Genomic DNA, 18,336 nt, shown 5'->3' with positions numbered 1-18,336 from the left:
TGAGGAATAGTGGGGTTGTTGTTTTATTTATTAGTATGTACTACGTGACATTTTTCTGAACTGTTAAAAAATAACTCGGTCCTGAAACATCCAATCTGTTTCTGCCCATCTGAACAGCAATATATGGAGAAGGAAACAGATCTTTGAGACTGCCATCCTTTTTCCTATTCTTGATTAAGAATCTAGGAGACCAAGATGAACAATACACCATTCACTTGAATGCAAGCCACCAAGGGGAGGAAAGGAATATTTATGCCAGTGCACAGAGTGTTTAGTGTGCAACTTTTTAATTACTATATTTATGGTATTATCCATAATATATTCACTAACACAAATGCTCTACAGGGACATTAATCCTCAACAAATACATCAATGCTTCCCTCCTCTCCTCCAAATTCTTATTACGCTGACATGGGGCAAAAATGCCAAGAATTCTCTCCGAAATAAACGTTTCATGTCAACAATCACTTGTTCTACTATCTCCCTTTCTAACTGTTTTATAACATAACAACTCTACTTAAGTATTTGCTATTAACCTAAAAGACAAATTTGTGAGCAAAATATTTTTAAAGGGCTTTGTTTAATGTAATATCTTTTTTGATATGAAAGCTGGCTCAAGCTACTAAAAAAGTTGATTATGTTCTAAATAACATATTCTGTAACTCATCAAATTATAAGTCTCTGTATCACTCTGCACTTATAGTACTGTATAATTTCTGCTTTTTAGAAACCTCAAGGGGTAAGGCATTCAGGATGATGAAGAGTTTCATAATGGCTGAAGGATGACCCATCTAAGTAATAAAATGGGTTTAATTTCAACCATACTGGATTATTTTTTTTTCCCTAAAAGGTAATGTCTTCTCAGAGGATCCAGAATGTGATTAGGCTTTGGTGACACAGGATCATCAATATGACTATCAATTATCATGCTCTGTTAGGACATGAGAACACTATCTCTGAGGAAAAGAAGCTGGCCCAGTGGATACTAGGCAGATGTTGAGTTTCTACCACCATGATGAGAGCTAGATGGGGAGTTCCCACCAAAGCAGCAGGACACTCTGAGAATCAAAGGGAAGAGGTTGATGAAATTCAAACACCAAGGAAAAGGAGAGCCAAAGGTGAAATCTAAGTCACAGATCCAGGTCTAGAGCCAAGTGGAGTCGGGATGTGAGTGGAAGAAGAATAGATGGGATGGAGGGACAGGGCATAGGACTGGCTTTATGTGTGTGCTGCTGGTAACCGGACTGACCTTGCCTAGAGTGGCCAGTGGCAAGACAACCTTTCCAGGCACAGAGGGATGTCTGTTCCTCTACTCAAAAGTTGCTGACTGCTATATTTTGGGAGATATTTTTGCCTACCTTTCATAGTTTGGTTATGTCCTCTCCCTTGCTGTCAAGAGTTGAGTCTCATTGCTTTTAGAGTATCAACCTTTCCCTTTTTCAAGTCAGCTATGATTTTGGAAACCAAATAAAACTAAAAAGCATAAGAGAATTAAAACTTAAAATACCAAGCTCCAGATAAGTTCTGAAGGACACAGTACACAGACTCTGAACCCATATTGGGGCAGTTGAGATGTCTTTTTTGTTTATTCCTTGGTTCTTACAGAATTCAAATCGTATTCCTTAAGTAGGACTCGCACGAAGTCATTTAGTACAGACACAGCCAAACCTAAAACATGCCCTGGGGTGTTATTTTTAAGTGACTGCAGTTATATTTCAAGGACTTCTTTTAGAGAAACCCAATAAGTTGAATATCCAGGAACACAACTGAACCAATTGCTCTGATGTGAAGTACCTGGGGAAATGTGGGAATAAACTCAAAAGGTTAAGAAGGGAGGGCTTTGTCACTGGATAAGTAAGTGGCTGTGGGCAAGTCAATTAGCCTTCTACTCCCATCTGTAACATGGGTTAATGATACCTACCTTGCAAAGGTATGAAGAACAAATGAAAGGCTCAGACAATACCAACAAATGTGAATTAGACCTTAATTAAGTGGAAACGCACTACATAACCCCCTATGACACACAGATCTTTATTTAGAGCTGAGAAAGTCATCTGCCTAGTGGTTTCTATCCAGCTCTCACCACCTCATATGATAAGATCCTCTTCCCAAATTATTTTCGACAACTTTCCTTTTGGTTAATAAATAAAATGCTTTCAACGTAACTGTTTAAATAGGAAGTACAAGTATCACTGCACTTTCAGGTAAAAAAACTAGAATGTAAAACTTCCCCCCATTATGATATTCCCACTTTGTTTCTTCCTCAACTTTTTCTTATTCAAATGATTTATTTTCCCTTTTTCCCATTTTTCTTTTTTGAATCCTTGCTTTCTCACTGTAAGTTATGCCCTTGCAATAATAGTAGCTACCAGCTTTATGTTATTTAGCAATTTACAAGACACTTTCATATATAATACCTATTTCCCTTAAAGTACTTTGACCTTCTTCCCTTTATTTTTACCTTGCTCCACTTTCCAAAACACAAATAGGACTTCCTAAAATCAGCAAAGAAGTAATTTTTCTCCTTCCGACTGCCAACACATTACACAATACTTGGCAGAGTTTTCTAAAGCAAGTTAGACTATATACAGTATACCTAAATCCTGATGCATCCAATTCTTCTTGCAGATTATTTTTTTCTCCCCTGGTGATGATCTTTTGAAGTTAAAATACAGTGAAAATTATGTAAATGTACCACCATGTTAAAATAAGACAGGAAAATCTCTTTAAGAATCATCAAAAATAGTAAATGAAAAATAAAAGAGAAAGAAGAGGTAAAAAGATTTACAAAGAGAAAAAGAAAAAGCACAAAGTTGATGTTGTTTTGGCTTCCAGGAAAATCTCCATAATCTATCTCACCAGACCTATTTTTCTCCAAGCTCTGCATTAAATAATCTGATCATTAAATCTGTGAAAACCACAAGGGATGAGCCCATCTCATTAAAAAAAGATGATCTTTTGAGTTATGATCATGAGAAAGAGCATCTATTTCTGGTTTTAAGGACAGAAATACTTCCTGCTTCTTGCTCAGAGGCAGCGATACTTCTAGTAAGCTTTAGCACGGAACAGATGCCTGGCACCCTTTACCTATCATGATGAAAACAGGGACCTTCAAATAGAAATGTTTCCTCTCAGAAGCTCTACATACTCTCAACCTCGACCAACAAAGAACATGAGGTGTCTGAAACAGGAACATATTAATTCTACCATATGAAGGTAAACATTTTTTTTTAAAAAAAAAAGGGGGGCTTCCCTGGTGGTGCAGTGGTTGAGAGTCCGCCTGCCAATGCAGGGGACAGGGGTTCGTGACCCGGTCCGGGAGGATCCCACATGCCGCGGAGCGGCTGGGCCTGTGAGCCATGGCCGCTGAGCCTGCACGTCCGGAGCCTATGCTCCGCAACAGGAGAGGCCACAACAGTGAGAGGCCCGCGTGCTGCAAAAAAAAAAAAAAAAAAAAAAAAAGGATGCTGTAAGCTCTAGGGTGGGAATCAGAATTGGCTTTCCCTTTGCTTTACAATGGTTGAATAAGGCCCATAGCAATTTTACAGTAATTCTTGACATACCTTAATACATTAAACATTATTTAAAAAATTAGTTGTTAATGTTAAAACTGGAGAACTAATAAAATTTAAGGAAAAAGTTGAAAGAGAGGTCATATTTGGTCCTGATTCTGCTGTGGGGTTTACATGTTCAATAATGTAAGCCTTTGGCACATTATGAAATCTGCATTTTACAAGAGATATTCTGAGATATTATCCTAGGAATGGAGAAAGATATCATGGTCTGACATTCTTCTATAGAATTTACAGAGATGCTTCAAGGAAACTCAGTAGCCTACAGAATATACCTGGGAACACCACATAAAACGGTACTTAGAAAAGAATGTTTTTCCAGCTTGGACACAACTCAAGTCAAACTAGTAGGGAATCTAAGAAAAACTAACCCAACTGGGATTATGGCCATGGAAAACCTGAAGGGATGGAAGTCATTTCTTTGAAGTGTTGTAAATTGTGTGTGTTATTCTTGTGACTGGGTTTGAGGTCAGATTTGGAATTTATACCTAAGAAATAACTGACCCTTTTTCCTATTATGTACTCAAATCAAGAAAGGATGACACCTAGTTCAATTTTGACAGTGAGAGTAACAATCTCTGAATGAAACTGAAAAGTATAGTAAATGGAATCCATCCTAGAGTAACCAAATTAACTCTTTTTTAATGGACCAGACAACCATGTATGCAAATGGAAAGACCAAATCTCAAAAGTTCATGATTAAGGATTTTCAGCATCAAGTGGTGGATTATAATCATGTGCTTAACTGCATTCCCTCCACTAAGTGACACCAAATAAGAGGAAGAGATAAACTCAAAAGAAGAAAGAGAATGGAAAAAGAGAAAAATAATGGAAAAAATTTTTGGAAAATGGAAAGCAGATGGGCAAATGCCGAGTGAATTTTCAAAGCAGGGACAGATAAAACTGAAATGCCTACTAGCAGAACTGACAGGAAGAAGTCAGACAATATGAGGCACTGACCCTTCAGAAAGTACAAAGCCCAGTTACATCTAAAGTGGGGGACGAATGGAGAAGGAAGTGCAGAGATGGCATTGAAAACCGGAGAACTGCTTGCAAGACATTTTAAGGAGTAAACCTCCAGATCTGTCCTTAGCCATGAAGCTTGTCAACTCTCTCCTTCCGCCTGAGAAGGTCTGGACTCAGGGACACTAGGAAGAGTGACTGGGTGGAGGTACCATTCTGAAACAGAGGACTGAGTCAAAGTGCACACTGAGCAGAGAGACCCACAGCCCTTCCCTTGCTGGGTTTCTAACCAGCCCAAGAAAAGAGATCTACAGTTACCAAAACTAGGGAGAAAGGGGGCTTCTGAAAACAGAAAATCATCCTATGGCAAGTAAGGTCACCAGGTGACATGAGAGAGCCCTGTCAACTTGTTTACGCACAAAGAGCCTCCACATAAATAAAAATGGACAGCAAATGATCACCAGACATGTGATGAAGAGCCTAACGTGACGGACAGGAACTTTAGGAGAAAAGAAAGTCAGTCAATGCTGGGAGCAGGGAAAAAACTTCATACACATTATTAAAAAGATACTTGCATCCATAAAGCAAAACAAGAATAGGATGCTATAAAATAGAAATATTATTAGAACAAGAGCTACTAGAAATTAATATTATCATCACAGAAATTAAAAATCCATAGAAGGGTTAGAAGATAATAGAGATTTAAATGTTCCCCAAGAGTAGAACAAAAAAATAGAAGGATAGAGATCAGGGACTTTTTTTTTTTTTTTAACAATAAGTAAGTTGGAGGAAAAATACAAAAGTTCCAGCATCTGACAAATAAGAGTTTCAGAAAAGAGAAAAACAGTGCGAAGAAAATTATCCTCCACCACCTACCGCAAAAATCATCACAATGGATGGAAAAAGTTACACACCAAGGCACATTATGCTGAAACCTCAGAACATTAGGGATTAAAAATAAAAGACTCTAAAAGCTCCCCCGCTACACTCCTCCCAAAAAAAGTCACATATAAAGTAACCAGAATCAGAAAAGCATCCAACAATAGCAAAATTGGAAGCGGAAGAAAATGAAGCAGGGACTCCAAAACTCTCAGGGAAAATAATTTCCAACTTTAAATTCTGTATCAATCATATGTGAGGAGAGACTAAGTGATATTTGCACACATGCCACATCTCCAAAAAATTACATCATACACACTCTTCTTTCTCAAGAAGCAACTGGGCAATGTGCCTCCCCCAAAAGAAAGAGGAAACCAGGAGAGATGCTATTCAGTAAACAGGTCAATCAAGAACTCCTAACATGGTAGTAAAAGAAAATTCCAGGTCAACAGCTGTGCATAAGGTCTCAAGAGCAAACAGTCCAGAAGGGAGCAGGCAAGCAGAAGGCTCCCGGAAAAACGTCACACACACCACAGACACACACAAAAGAACTGAGAGCCAAGCCGTTGTGTTTGACCTTATTTGAGAATTTGGGGATGAATAAGTAGCACATAAATAGAATAGGAAGCCAAAAAAAAAAAAAGATTTTTTTTAATATGCTGAACAAGAAAGAAAATAAAATCACAGTACACTGCATAACTCAGCTGGGAAAAGTATTTATGGTGAAAATAAATCGAGATATAACTATCTCAGAGAGTGAGAGGCAGGTATTTAAGGGAGGGAGTGTAAAAGAGAGCTAACCCCTTATATTCCTTAATAGAAATTCAATGTTTAACGTCTAAAAGAGAAAAAAAAATTCAAGAAACATCATTATAAAGATAATTAGCTACATGGAAGTAAATATCAGAAGAAGAGTTCACTGAATTGAAAGTAGTTGCCTCTGAGAAATGGGAAATGATGATGCAAATAAGCAGGCAGCAACTTGTAAGCTACATATATGTATTACTGCAAATAAAAAAACATTTTTAAGAGGGTAGAAATTTATGAATAAAATATATAAACCGGGCCTCCCTGGTGGCGCAAGTGGTTGAGAGTCCGCCTGCCGATGCAGGGGATACGGGTTCGTGCCCCGGTCTGGGAGGATCCCATATGCCGCGGAGCGGCTGGGCCCGTGAGCCATGGCCGCTGAGCCTGCGCGTCCGGAGCCTGTGCTCCGCAACGGGGGAGGCCACAACAGTGAGAGGCCCGCATACCACAAAAAAAAATAAAATAAATAAAATAAAATATATAAACCATCTATAAATCATCTAAGACAAACTGATAATGTGAAGTTTCATTTTATACTATAAATTTTAAAAAAACCAGATAAATCTTAATCTGCTCCTCCTAGTTAATCAAATTGTTAAAATTCCATGTAATGCATTTTATCTTAAAGTAGTAAGGAGCACACTGTGAGAGGTCAGTTATACCTAAATTGTCAAGTGACACCTCTAGCCTTAGTTAACACGTGATGAAAGGGTCCCTGGATACCAGTGCACAAGAGGGAATCCGCCATCTCTGTTATCATAGAGTGGTCAACTACAGCTTCAAACAGATAAACATGTTGGCCACTCCCCATCTACCAGAGCCCAGACGGTGGTTTCTTGTAGTGAAGATTTGTCCTTACAGAGGGAAGAAGGATGGAGACTATTCAGCATCTGAACCCCATTCCTATATTTGGGAAATTTCTCATCATATGAGTATTGATGAGAGACACACCTTTCAACATAGAGACAAAAATGGCTGGACACTCACCTTGCCAGACTCCCTTGCAGCTAAGGCATGGGACCTAGTCTTGGCCTGACCTGCATCTAAAGCTGGAGACAGGGGCAGGAGGAACTTATTGTGGGTGAGGGCAATGGCAACAACATCTAGTGCCCAGAGGCAGCAAAGGCTGAGGTGACAGAGGTGGTAGCAAGTGTCTGGTCCCCATGGTGTGGTCAGTGTGAACCAGCATGATCCTGTGTTCAGTGACAGGGTCCACCCTGCATAGAACTAATCATAACATATGACCTGGGCTATGAATCTGGCTGTGTAGTCTCTAATTGCTCCTGACCTTTTCCTAACTTTTAGCAGTTCTAGAAACCACCCAACAGCATCTCCATAAATTACTTCTCTGTGTAAAGCATTCAGCCAGTCTCCATTGTTTCTGTCTCAGAACCCTGCCTGATACATTGCCCCAGGATACACAGGGGGAGATAGGTGGCCATCTCCTGAAGTTAAGAATGAAACGTTTACGTTCCTTATGATACCAAAGCAGAATCAAGGACATTTTTCCACAGGGAAACATGGGGGAAGGTTAGGTTTTAAAGTACAAATAAAACTATACTGCTGGAATGTTATGGGTTAAAAGTTTTAGTGGGCTCATCTATTCTTTGAATTCTTTTCTCTCATTAGAAAACAAATTCCAAGTTCAAAACCACTAACTGATTGACAACAAGCCACGAGCGTGTAATCAGTTTGTGAATTGGGAGTTGTCACTACTCACATTTGGCAAAAGACTTGTGCTCACGATTCTTACTGTTGTGAGTGGGCAGAAGAGCAGTGGGTGAGGAAGAACAATTTTCTTTGTCTTTCTACTTAACACAGAGCTTTCTGAGAACTGAAGCTATTTGAAAACCAGTGGTCAAGAACCGCACATGAATATGAAAATGCAAACCAAGGCATCCAAAGATTTATATTCAGCTGTAGAAACATCAATATTGCTGAAAAGCTACATCCATCAGCTCAGCCTACTGCAGCATATTTAGTTCCAAGACTGAGAAAGCTGAACCCTAGGCAATTTATCTGCTTGTGTGTTGGGCTAACCACACAAATTTTGCAGACGAAGCTAGAAGTTAAGATAGATAGATTAGAACAAACTGTTGATGTGACCAAAAGGGCTTCATAAAAGAGTAAAGTGAAATCAGGACATTAATAGAAATGTGGATGGAAAGAAAGAAAGCCTCTCTCTGTGGTGCCCATTGTTTCTGGAAACTGAGGAAGTCTTTCATGACAAAGTACAGTTACAGTTTTTGTTAGTCATACTGAACAAGATTACACGCACTCTGTAAAGAAGGCTAACAAAGTAAATGCAAAGCCTGATGTACGCACATGATTTCCCCTCCTGTGGTGTTATTTCATAAAGACTTGCCAAGAGATCAATCCCTCAGTCACAGAAGTCAGGCTATATAAATCATCTTGGAAAAAAAATTAATTGTATTTCAGTCGGTGATGTAAATGCTACTTCAAATTCTATCAACTGCCAAAGCATCTTTACCATATATTCTTCTCCTGTGCCGTCAGTTCCCATGAAATATCTAATGGCCACTAAAACAAGAGTTTTATTCCACAGTTGCCCAGGTGAATTATATTGTGCTCACACAGTGTTTTGAAAAGCTGAGATAAATTCATCTCAGTTAATCCCAGAACACCACCCCGCCCCCAGCTCCCTGTTTCATTTGGAGATTACAACGGACAGTGATTCCACACAGCAACATGCGTGTGTCAAAGTAAATATGCAATCTAATCACCACAGCTCTGTACAGAACAAAGCACAGGTTTTGATTTTGCTACTTAGGTTTCAGAAATGAAAAGGTGGGGGGATCCCAAGAAATCAGTCTCAAAAGCTTTTTCCAAGACTACTTTTGTGAGAAATTTTAAAATAAGTCTCAGTTTCTGACACATAAGTATAAAGGAGGCAAATTCACAGCTAGTTACTGAATTTCAAAATGGTGAAACCCTAAAAGCTACTTCCAAAATAGACTCACTATATCCAAAGCCTGAATTAATATTTAGGTATATAGAAATATTTCTTTGTTTTTCTCCCCTCTCCAATGGCTTAAGAGATCATTCAGAAATTCACACTGAGGGGTTTTGTTTCATTCTGCATAGGTTCTGCTTCCAACCATCACAAGTAGCAGATTTTAAAAAAGCTTTTACTATAAGAATCTCTATATGACTATATAATCTCTCAAACACCTTCTTAATCTAAATTTTTTAAACAAATGACAAGATGTAACTAAAATGGCATTGGTTTCACCAATATCACACAATGTAAACTGACAGTCAATGAAGTTCTAAGGAAACTATAAAATGGTGAAATATTATCACTCACTTTAGAAAGTAGTAACTGAAAGCAAGTCAAATGAACACCAATCCTTCAACATTTACTACAAGCACAGCAGTTTGTAGTAGGTGTGGAACAGGAATGCGGCATGTGACACACCTACTGGCAACAGGGAACTTAGCATATTGCAGAGACATGAAACACTGATGAACACTGGATCACAAGCCCCCCAGAAAGATTTAAGTGTGAAGGACAAGAGGTTGGATAGGTCAAAAGAGACCAATTTCTGTCATATCATTAAGCCTATTATACACACTTAAAAGATTTTATGTGACATGAATACATCCACACCTCTTATATCATAAAGGATACCAATCAACAATACTGTCAAAGTCAACTTCATGCAACTAAGAAACTTTACCATATCTTTCCAACATCACTCATATTGCTGTATTTGTTTTTGACCAGTCTGAGTCTCCCACTGGACTATGAGATATTACAGGTCAGAGGTGTGCCCTATTGAACTTTTAATACTTAGCTCTTGGCACTACTGAACACAGAATAATCCAATATACTGATGATGAATGATGAACGGCACTAAAATAGTAGCTATTTATTTGGTGATTTATCTGAATACAAAGATTGATTCTTGACAATAAAACAAAGTTTAGAAGGCTTCTACAAAGTTATATTTTACTAAGAAAATGGTCAAAATTAAGAATAAAAAAATACGCAAAAGAGGTGTTCACTGAAGCTTTATTCATCATAGAAAAATGGCAATATTCTGAATTTTCAACAATTGGGCAATGTGCTGTTTTATTACGGTCAAAGATTGGATAGATTACGGAACCATTAAAAATGACAAACATGAAGGCCTGCAACAGAGGAAATTAAGATGTAACAATAATAAAAAAGAAGGGGTCAAAATAAGATGTATACTACAACTACAACCAAATAAAAATATATACATATGTTAAAAAAGACTGAAATGAAATACACACAAAAATACTTGTTTAAGTAAATAGATTTGGAGCTTATAGGTGATTTTTCCACTCTAAACTTTTTGTAATACTTGATATTTACATCATCATTTATAGCTCCTATTGTAAAACTGTTATATTGCCATTACAGATTCTTGCAAAAGTAGCATTTTAACATTATATGTCTAACAGTAATTGTTACAATGATTATTAATAGTAACTTATTTAATCAAATCTAAGTGCTATTGGAAGCTACACCACTATTTTATGTGCTAAGAATAAAAACAAAAGTGCTGCCAAGAATAGTTATAAGATGTCAGCAATTGCAAGATACATCAAATTTCAAGAATGTCAAAATGTGAAAGATGTATGTCTTAGAATCAATGAGACAGAAGAAAGAATAAACAGAATAAAGCAACTGTACAAGAAACTATTTTATTGGTGAAATAAAAGTGATTTCTAGATAACAAGAAACTATCAAATATATGGGGAAAGTGATAGAAATCTCTTATCAAAATAAATTATTTGACTCACAAATAAGTCTATATAAAGATTGGGATAATGAAAGAAACAAGGACATCACACAACAGAAGTCAAGTCTTCATCATACCCCTGAGATCAAATATACCTGGTCCAAATGGATTGAATAAATGGACTACCAAGAAGTAATTAAGCGTTTCCCTGGTGCCACAGCGGTTGGGAATCCACCTGCCAATGCAGGGGACACGGGTTTGAGCCCTGGTCTGGGAAGATCCCACATGCCGCAGAGCAACTAAGCCTGTGCGCCACAACTACTGAGCCTGCGCTCTAGAGCCCGCAAGCCACAACTACTGAAGCCCGCACACCTAGAGCTTGTGCTCCGCAACAAGAGAAGCCACCGCAACGAGAAGCCTGAGCACCGCAATGAAGAGTAGCCCCCGCTTGCTATAACTAGAGAAAGCCCATGTGCAGCAACAAAGACCCAATGCAGCCAAAAATAATTAATTAATTAATTAAAAAAAGAAGAAGAAGAAGTAATTAAGGTAAGCCAACAGGCCTAGACAAGATTTTTTAGCTCGGGGTAGGGTGGGGGCTATGAAATGAATTGCTTTGAGTGGCATTCCCTTGAAAGTAATGCTGAAGCTTCCTGTTGGTTTATAATCACAGAGAGGGCCACTGACTGAATTTTGGTAACCTCAAAATTTTTGCATGGAGGAGTAAGATGGGAAGAGGCAGTAAGTCCACATCAGTGAATGAAGCATCATGGTTCACAAAAACAGAATTAAAATTTGTAATTTTCTACCTAGTCCTCTAAGCTTTCCTCCCTAAGTTCACGCATTTCTATAAATAATTGGCTTTTTACTTAAAATAATAATGGAAATTAATTAATCTCACCTGAACTTTTAGCAGTTTAACATGAAGAAACTGTAAGGAACTTTCCAGTTGGAAACCAAATCATGGGACACCACCTTAACTATCCCTGAGAGAGTAACCACAACAATGCAACAAACTGTAAGAACAAACCACAATAAGCAGTGAGACAAAAATATCACCCAAGAAGAAAAAAATGTCAAGCGCATTATTTTAAAAGCACTGATTATTTAAACCCTTCATACATCTACATATGTAAGGCAAAGGGGTCTTACTCATTGCCAAATAACAAAAACAAAATACAGAAGTCTAATACTAAACTAATATAAACATCAGTTTGCTTACTCTAAGAATGAATAAAAGTCATAAAAGCCAACCTCTGGGAAAAATCAACAAAGCCAAGAGTTTGGTTCTTTAAAAAGTCCAACAAAATTGACAAACCTTTAATTAGACTAAAAAAAAAGGAAAGAAGACTCAAATAACTAACATCAGAAATAAAAAAGAGAACATTACTACCAATTGTAAAGATATAAAAAGGATTATAAAAGAGTACTATGAACAACTGTATGGTAACAAATTTGACAACCTAGATGAAATGGGTACATTTCTAAAAACACCTACCAAGATGGAATTATGAAGAAAGAAAATCAGACCTATAACTAATAACAAAACTGATCAGTAATCTCAGAAAGAAAAGCCTAGGACCAGATGGCTCTACCAGTAAATTCTATCAAACATTTAAAAAAGAAGAATCCTTCTCAAGTCCTCCTAAAAAAATTAAAGAGGGGGAAACACTTCCAAACCCATTCTATGAAGCTAGCATTACACTAATACCAATGAAAGTTTTCTACATAAAACAGACAAACAAACAAATCCCTACAGACCATTATCCCTTATGAATACTGATGGAAAAATCCTCAGCAAAATACTAGCAAACAGAATGCAACAGCATATTAAAAGTGGCGTTTATTGCTGGAATGCAAAGATGGTTCAACATATGAAAATCAACCAATGTAATACACCACATTAAAAGAATGAAGGAAAAAAATTATCACCTGATCATCTCAATTGATGCAGAAAATAAACCTGAAAAATTCAGTACTCTTTCATGATAAAAAACACTCAACAAATTAGGAATAGAAGGAAACTACTTCAACAAAATAAAGGCCTTATATGAAAAACCCACAGCTAACAATATGCTCAATAATGGAAAAGGATGAAAGCTTTTCCATTAAGATCAAGAACTAGGCAAGAATACTCACTCTTGCCACTTCTGCTCAATATAGTACTGGAAGTCCTACCCAGAGCAATTAGGTAAGAAAAATAAATAAAAAGCATCCAAACTGGAAAGGAAGAAGTAAAATTATTTCTGTTCACGGATGACATGAAAACCCATCACAGATGTAGAAAACACTAAAGATTCCAGAAAAAAAGAGAAAAAAAATGGTAGAACTAATAAACAAATTCAGCAAAGTTACAGGATATAAAATTAACACACAAAAATCAGTTGCATTTTTATACATTAACCATGAACAATCCAAAATGAAAACTAAAGACAATTCTATTTATAATAGAATCAAAAAAGAATAAAATACTTAGGAATAAGCTTAACCAAGGAGGCAAAAGGCTTATACACTGAAAACTGCAAAATGTGGCTGAAAGAAATTCAAGAAAAGTCAAATAAATGGAAAGATATCCTTCATTCATAGACTGGAAGACTTAATATTGTTAGGATGTCAATACTACCCAAAGTGATACACATATTCAATGGAATCCTTATCAAAACCCCAAAGACATTTCTGCAATTGTGAAGTCCACACATATTCTCTCTTTCAATAAGTTTTAAGGGTGAATTGCTCCAAGTTACCAACAGACATTAATAATACTTAATCAACCTATAAAGTAATATATTGAACATTGCGAATTGGAAGCTACCATTCAGACATACAGAGGATTCAACGTTTAAAATAGGGTGGCATCATCACTAACATTCAGGCTGACAATGGACCAAATTCACAACTTTTTGCACGAGACAATCACAGGGGAGACTTGGTGAGCCTGTTCTGCCACTGCACTTGAAAAGCATACCAACGGAATAGTATAATATCAGATAATGGGTGGAAAGGCCTTTTCCAGCAACAGATACCTGGGTCTCCACAGAACAGCTACAGTCACAAACCAGGGCAGTGTCAAGGAAGGTAATCACCACCATCAGATACAGAGAGGATCAATTTGTTCAAAAATTGTACTGTGCAATTTTTTTTTTTTTTTTTTGCGGTACGTGGACCTCTCACTGCTGTGGCCTCTCCCGTTGCGGAGCACAGGCTCCGGACACGCAGGCTCAGTGACCATGGCTCATGGGCCCAGCCACTCCGCGGCATGTGGGATCTTCCCGGACTGGGGCACGAACCTGTGTCCCCTGCATTGGCAGGTGGACTCTCAACCACTGCGCCACCAGGGAAGCCCTGTACTGTGCATTTTTAGGAGTTATTATAGATGCATAGAATTTCTGATTGACAAAGACCTTTAAAATCATATTACATGTGAAAATCATTTTATGGATAAGAAAATGAGGACCCCAGGAAGGGGTACCTATGTAACTCAAGGTCACACAACTAGCAGTTAGCAAAACCCGGACTAGAACCTAGGTTTCCAGTGTTCCTCTGTCTTCCCTAATAAAACTCCTGAGCTTCAGGTTGGGAGTACCACCTTAGTCTGCTGGCAGGAAAAAATCTCCCCACAAAATGATTTCTTTTTCTTTCCAGTTTTATTGAGCTATAATTGACATATAACACTGTATTAGTTTAAGGTGCACAATATAATGACGTGATGTGTATTTATTCAAATTTAAATGATCACCACAGTAAGTTAGTTAACATTCATCATCATGTATAGTTAAAGTTTTTTTCTCTTGTGATGAGAACTTTTAGGATCTACTCTCTTAGCAACTTTCAAATACACAGTACAGTATTGTTAACTACAGTCACCACGCTGCACATTACATCCCCATGACTTATTTATCTTATAACTGGAAGTTTGTTCCTTTTGACTACCTCTCCCACCCACAAACCCCTCACCTCAGACAACCACCAATCTGTTCTCTGTTTCTGTAAATTCAGGATTTTTTTAGATTGTACATATAGGTGAGATCACAGTATTTGTCTTTCTCTGTGTGACTTATTTCACTTAACATAATGCCTTCAAGGTCCATCCATGTTGTTGCAAATGGCAGCATTTTCTTCTCTATGATGTCTGAATAATAGTCCACTGGATATATATGCTACAGTTTCTTTATCCATTCAGCTGGTAACGGATACTTGCATGTCTTGGCTATTGTAAACAATGCTGCAATGAACATGGGGGAACAAATATATCTCTCCGAGATAGTGATTTCATTTCCTTCAGACATATACCCACAAGTGGAATTGCTGGACCTTATGGTAGTTCTATTTTTAATTTTTAATTTTTTGAAGAACCTCCATACTGTTTTCCATAGTGGCTGCACGATTTTACGATCCCACCAACAGTGCATAAGAGCTCCTTTTCTCCACATCCTCACCAACACTTTTTTTATCTCTTGTAGTTTTGATGACAGCCATTCTAACAGGTGTGAGGTGATCACAAAACAATTTCTTAAAGATTCTTGACCACATCAGTATATGCCCAATATGATTAAATCAACTCATGCCTGCCTTAGGAAAGGAACCTTCTAGGATTATATGGAAGCCTTTGCACGGATTCTGCATTTTTTGACAGCTGTGGCTATTGTCGTCCCATCCCTGGGGTAAGCGGTTAGGATCTGCCCTGTGAGAGGTGGATTTCCCAGTGTCAGTTATTCTGGGAAGAGGCAGAGCCTGAGATAAGAAATGAAAACTGGGAAGGAAAGACCTGGCAGAAATCTTCCCTCTTCCAGGGCCTTAATCTATTTGATGCCTGGCCTCTACAACTAAATATGCTGATAGTCACTTCTGGGAGAGGGGGCTGGTGGTCTAGGCCAGAGAGGTAGCCTTGTAAGGGCCCAGTGAGGATGGGTCTCAGTATGCCATATCTAGTAGCAATTTTACGGGACTCTCAGCGTTTTGTTAAAGGTCATAAACTCAACTTTTATCTACTATAGAGAATTAAGGACATGTTTCCAAGCTAAGGATGGAGTGGGAAATAGGAAAGCAGAGTGGGATAGCAGAGCTATCACAGTGCTGGCAGCAATGATTAGCAAGGTCCCCAAAGAAAAGGGAACCTTGGGACAGGAATCCAGTCATGAGAGCTAGGCTCACCTCATCATATGAAGATGGTGTCCTTTCCCGATCACCTCAGAAGAGGAAGCATTAATTTATAACTAGGAGACACAATGGGTTTCTTGCAAATCATCACAGGTTAAACAGATTTCCTGATACTGATAACATAGAATGATATTCAGTAGGTGAGCACTGTGATGACTGTCCAATGTTTATAGTCAGCATCCATTCTGATTGGCCAGCATCTGGTTGTCAACTATTTTGAGTCTCATCCTTCCAACAATAATATATGTCTCTCCATCTCAGTTTCTGCTATTGATTCCTAAGACTTGGAGAACATTAACCTTTTTGTTAGTGCTTATCACAGATGCAGGAATGAATAAACACTATATTAATAAACTCTAAGCAATAGATACCATTATTCCCACTTTATAGGCTAGAAAACCGAGGCTCAGAGAAAGAACTCACCCACAGATAGCCTGAGGCAGAGCCAGAATTTTATTCCAAAACAAACAGAATTTTAAGGTTGTATAGAAACAGTCCCTCTACTCTGGAAATCTATCCTCCTATGAAAGATAACATTGCAGGGAACAAGAAACTATGGGACTTGAAGGTAAATGCATCCTTATCTCATAAAATATCAATATTAATATGGAAAAGACTGGCCTAACAAGCATGATTTTAATCCTACCCAACTCTCATGCTGCAATTATTGTCAAGTGTTACCTGAATACCTAAAAAGCTTTTACATATATCTGTGTGACAAAATACTAGTTCATGTCTTCAAATCCATGTATGCGAACTATAAAACCAATTTAATCCTATTTATTAAGAGAAAAGCCCCAGCATATATTCTATTAATGTGCACTGAATCCCTATGTGAATCTCACTTGATTAAAATATTACTATTAAAATATTATTATTATTATTACAAAAGACACAATTTAACAGATTTAAGGAAAAAACTTGAATTCAACAACTTCCCCTCTGGTCATTTATTTAAACCTCTGACAAAACCTCTGTTCTAAGAAATTATTTCTTCTACTTTCTACTTAGAGAACAAATGAAAGTACATCTGAATTAAATTACCACTGCTGTGGAAACACTGAAACTCTATATAAAAACTAGCAATCAAGACAAGATTATCTCAAAAGATGCTAGATTCCCTCAACACTGCCCATCATCAGAACAGTCTTTAAATGCCCTTTCTCATAGGCTATGCCAGTCATTAGCTGTAATTAAAATTCTTGTTGAAATTGGCTTATATCTCTCTACATCTGAATCTTTTCAGGTACCGCTCATTTTCTCTTCTTCCTACTTATTATAAGAGATCAGACACTAGTCTGCTTCGAAATTTTACAGGTACTACATCCACATTAAGGTAATTCATCAAAGTAGTCTGAATGCTGTAAAGATTATTTTTTTTAATGATACAGAACGTCACCAAATTCCCTTATTAGTAGGGTGGCCATTTAATTTATCATCCAAACCAGAACACTTGGTTCTGAAAGGGGGCATTATCAAAAATAGCAACAGGCACAGTCAGGACTGTCCCAGCAAACTGACACATATTGCCACCCTGCTTATTAAAGAACCAAACACCATGCTTAAAAGCTGAAAGTCTCAAAAAAGTGAAATAAAGTTCATGGTGGGAAAGGGGGTAGAGTGGGTTCATGTGTGAATAGAAAGTCAGAAGAGTCCAATCAGAAGGTCAAGAGAAAGCTGCATTCTCTCTCAGGCACCCAAACGCAATGGCATTTCCAGATTACATAAACACAGCTCCTCCCTGCCTTGGATATTAAAAGGGTTTGTACATATGAATCAAGTCTGTCATATGTCGTGTGCTCTCCTTATTTATTTATCCGATTATTTTATGGCTACCCTCACACTCCTCCTCGATATTACCTTATCTCCCACACACCCCACAACTCACAAACTTCCTTTTCCCTCTCTTATTTTATGTCTCATCACTGAACCAGTAAACCAGAATTACTAGGAACTTGCTACATACCAGGCACTGTGCTAAGTCCTCCTACATAAAATGGGGATCCCAAAACTGAATTAGATTCAGTCCTTGCCAGCTCATTGTTCAAATTTTTATTCACCACACTTTGTTTAAAACTCAATACAGGGGACTTCCCTGGTGGCGCAGTGGTTAAGGCTCCACGCCCTCAATGCAGGGGTGCTGTGTTCAATGCCTGGTCAGGGAACTAGACCCCACATGCCTGCCGCAACTAAGAGTTCGCATGCCACAACTAAGGAGCCAGCGA

At 37.9% G+C, this 18,336-nt stretch overlaps 1 protein-coding gene across 16 annotated transcripts in view; it reads right to left on the bottom strand.

Annotated features, from left to right (window-relative positions):
- Window positions 1–18,336, bottom strand: part of APBB2 (amyloid beta precursor protein binding family B member 2) — a 392,355-nt gene that overhangs the window by 252,275 nt on the left and 121,744 nt on the right. The window lies entirely within an intron of this gene.

The sequence above is a fragment of the Mesoplodon densirostris genome, chromosome 1 (genome assembly GCF_025265405.1).
Source record: "Mesoplodon densirostris isolate mMesDen1 chromosome 1, mMesDen1 primary haplotype, whole genome shotgun sequence".
Classification (NCBI taxonomy): Eukaryota; Metazoa; Chordata; class Mammalia; order Artiodactyla; family Ziphiidae; genus Mesoplodon; species Mesoplodon densirostris.
This window is presented reverse-complemented; position numbering and strand designations above follow the sequence as displayed.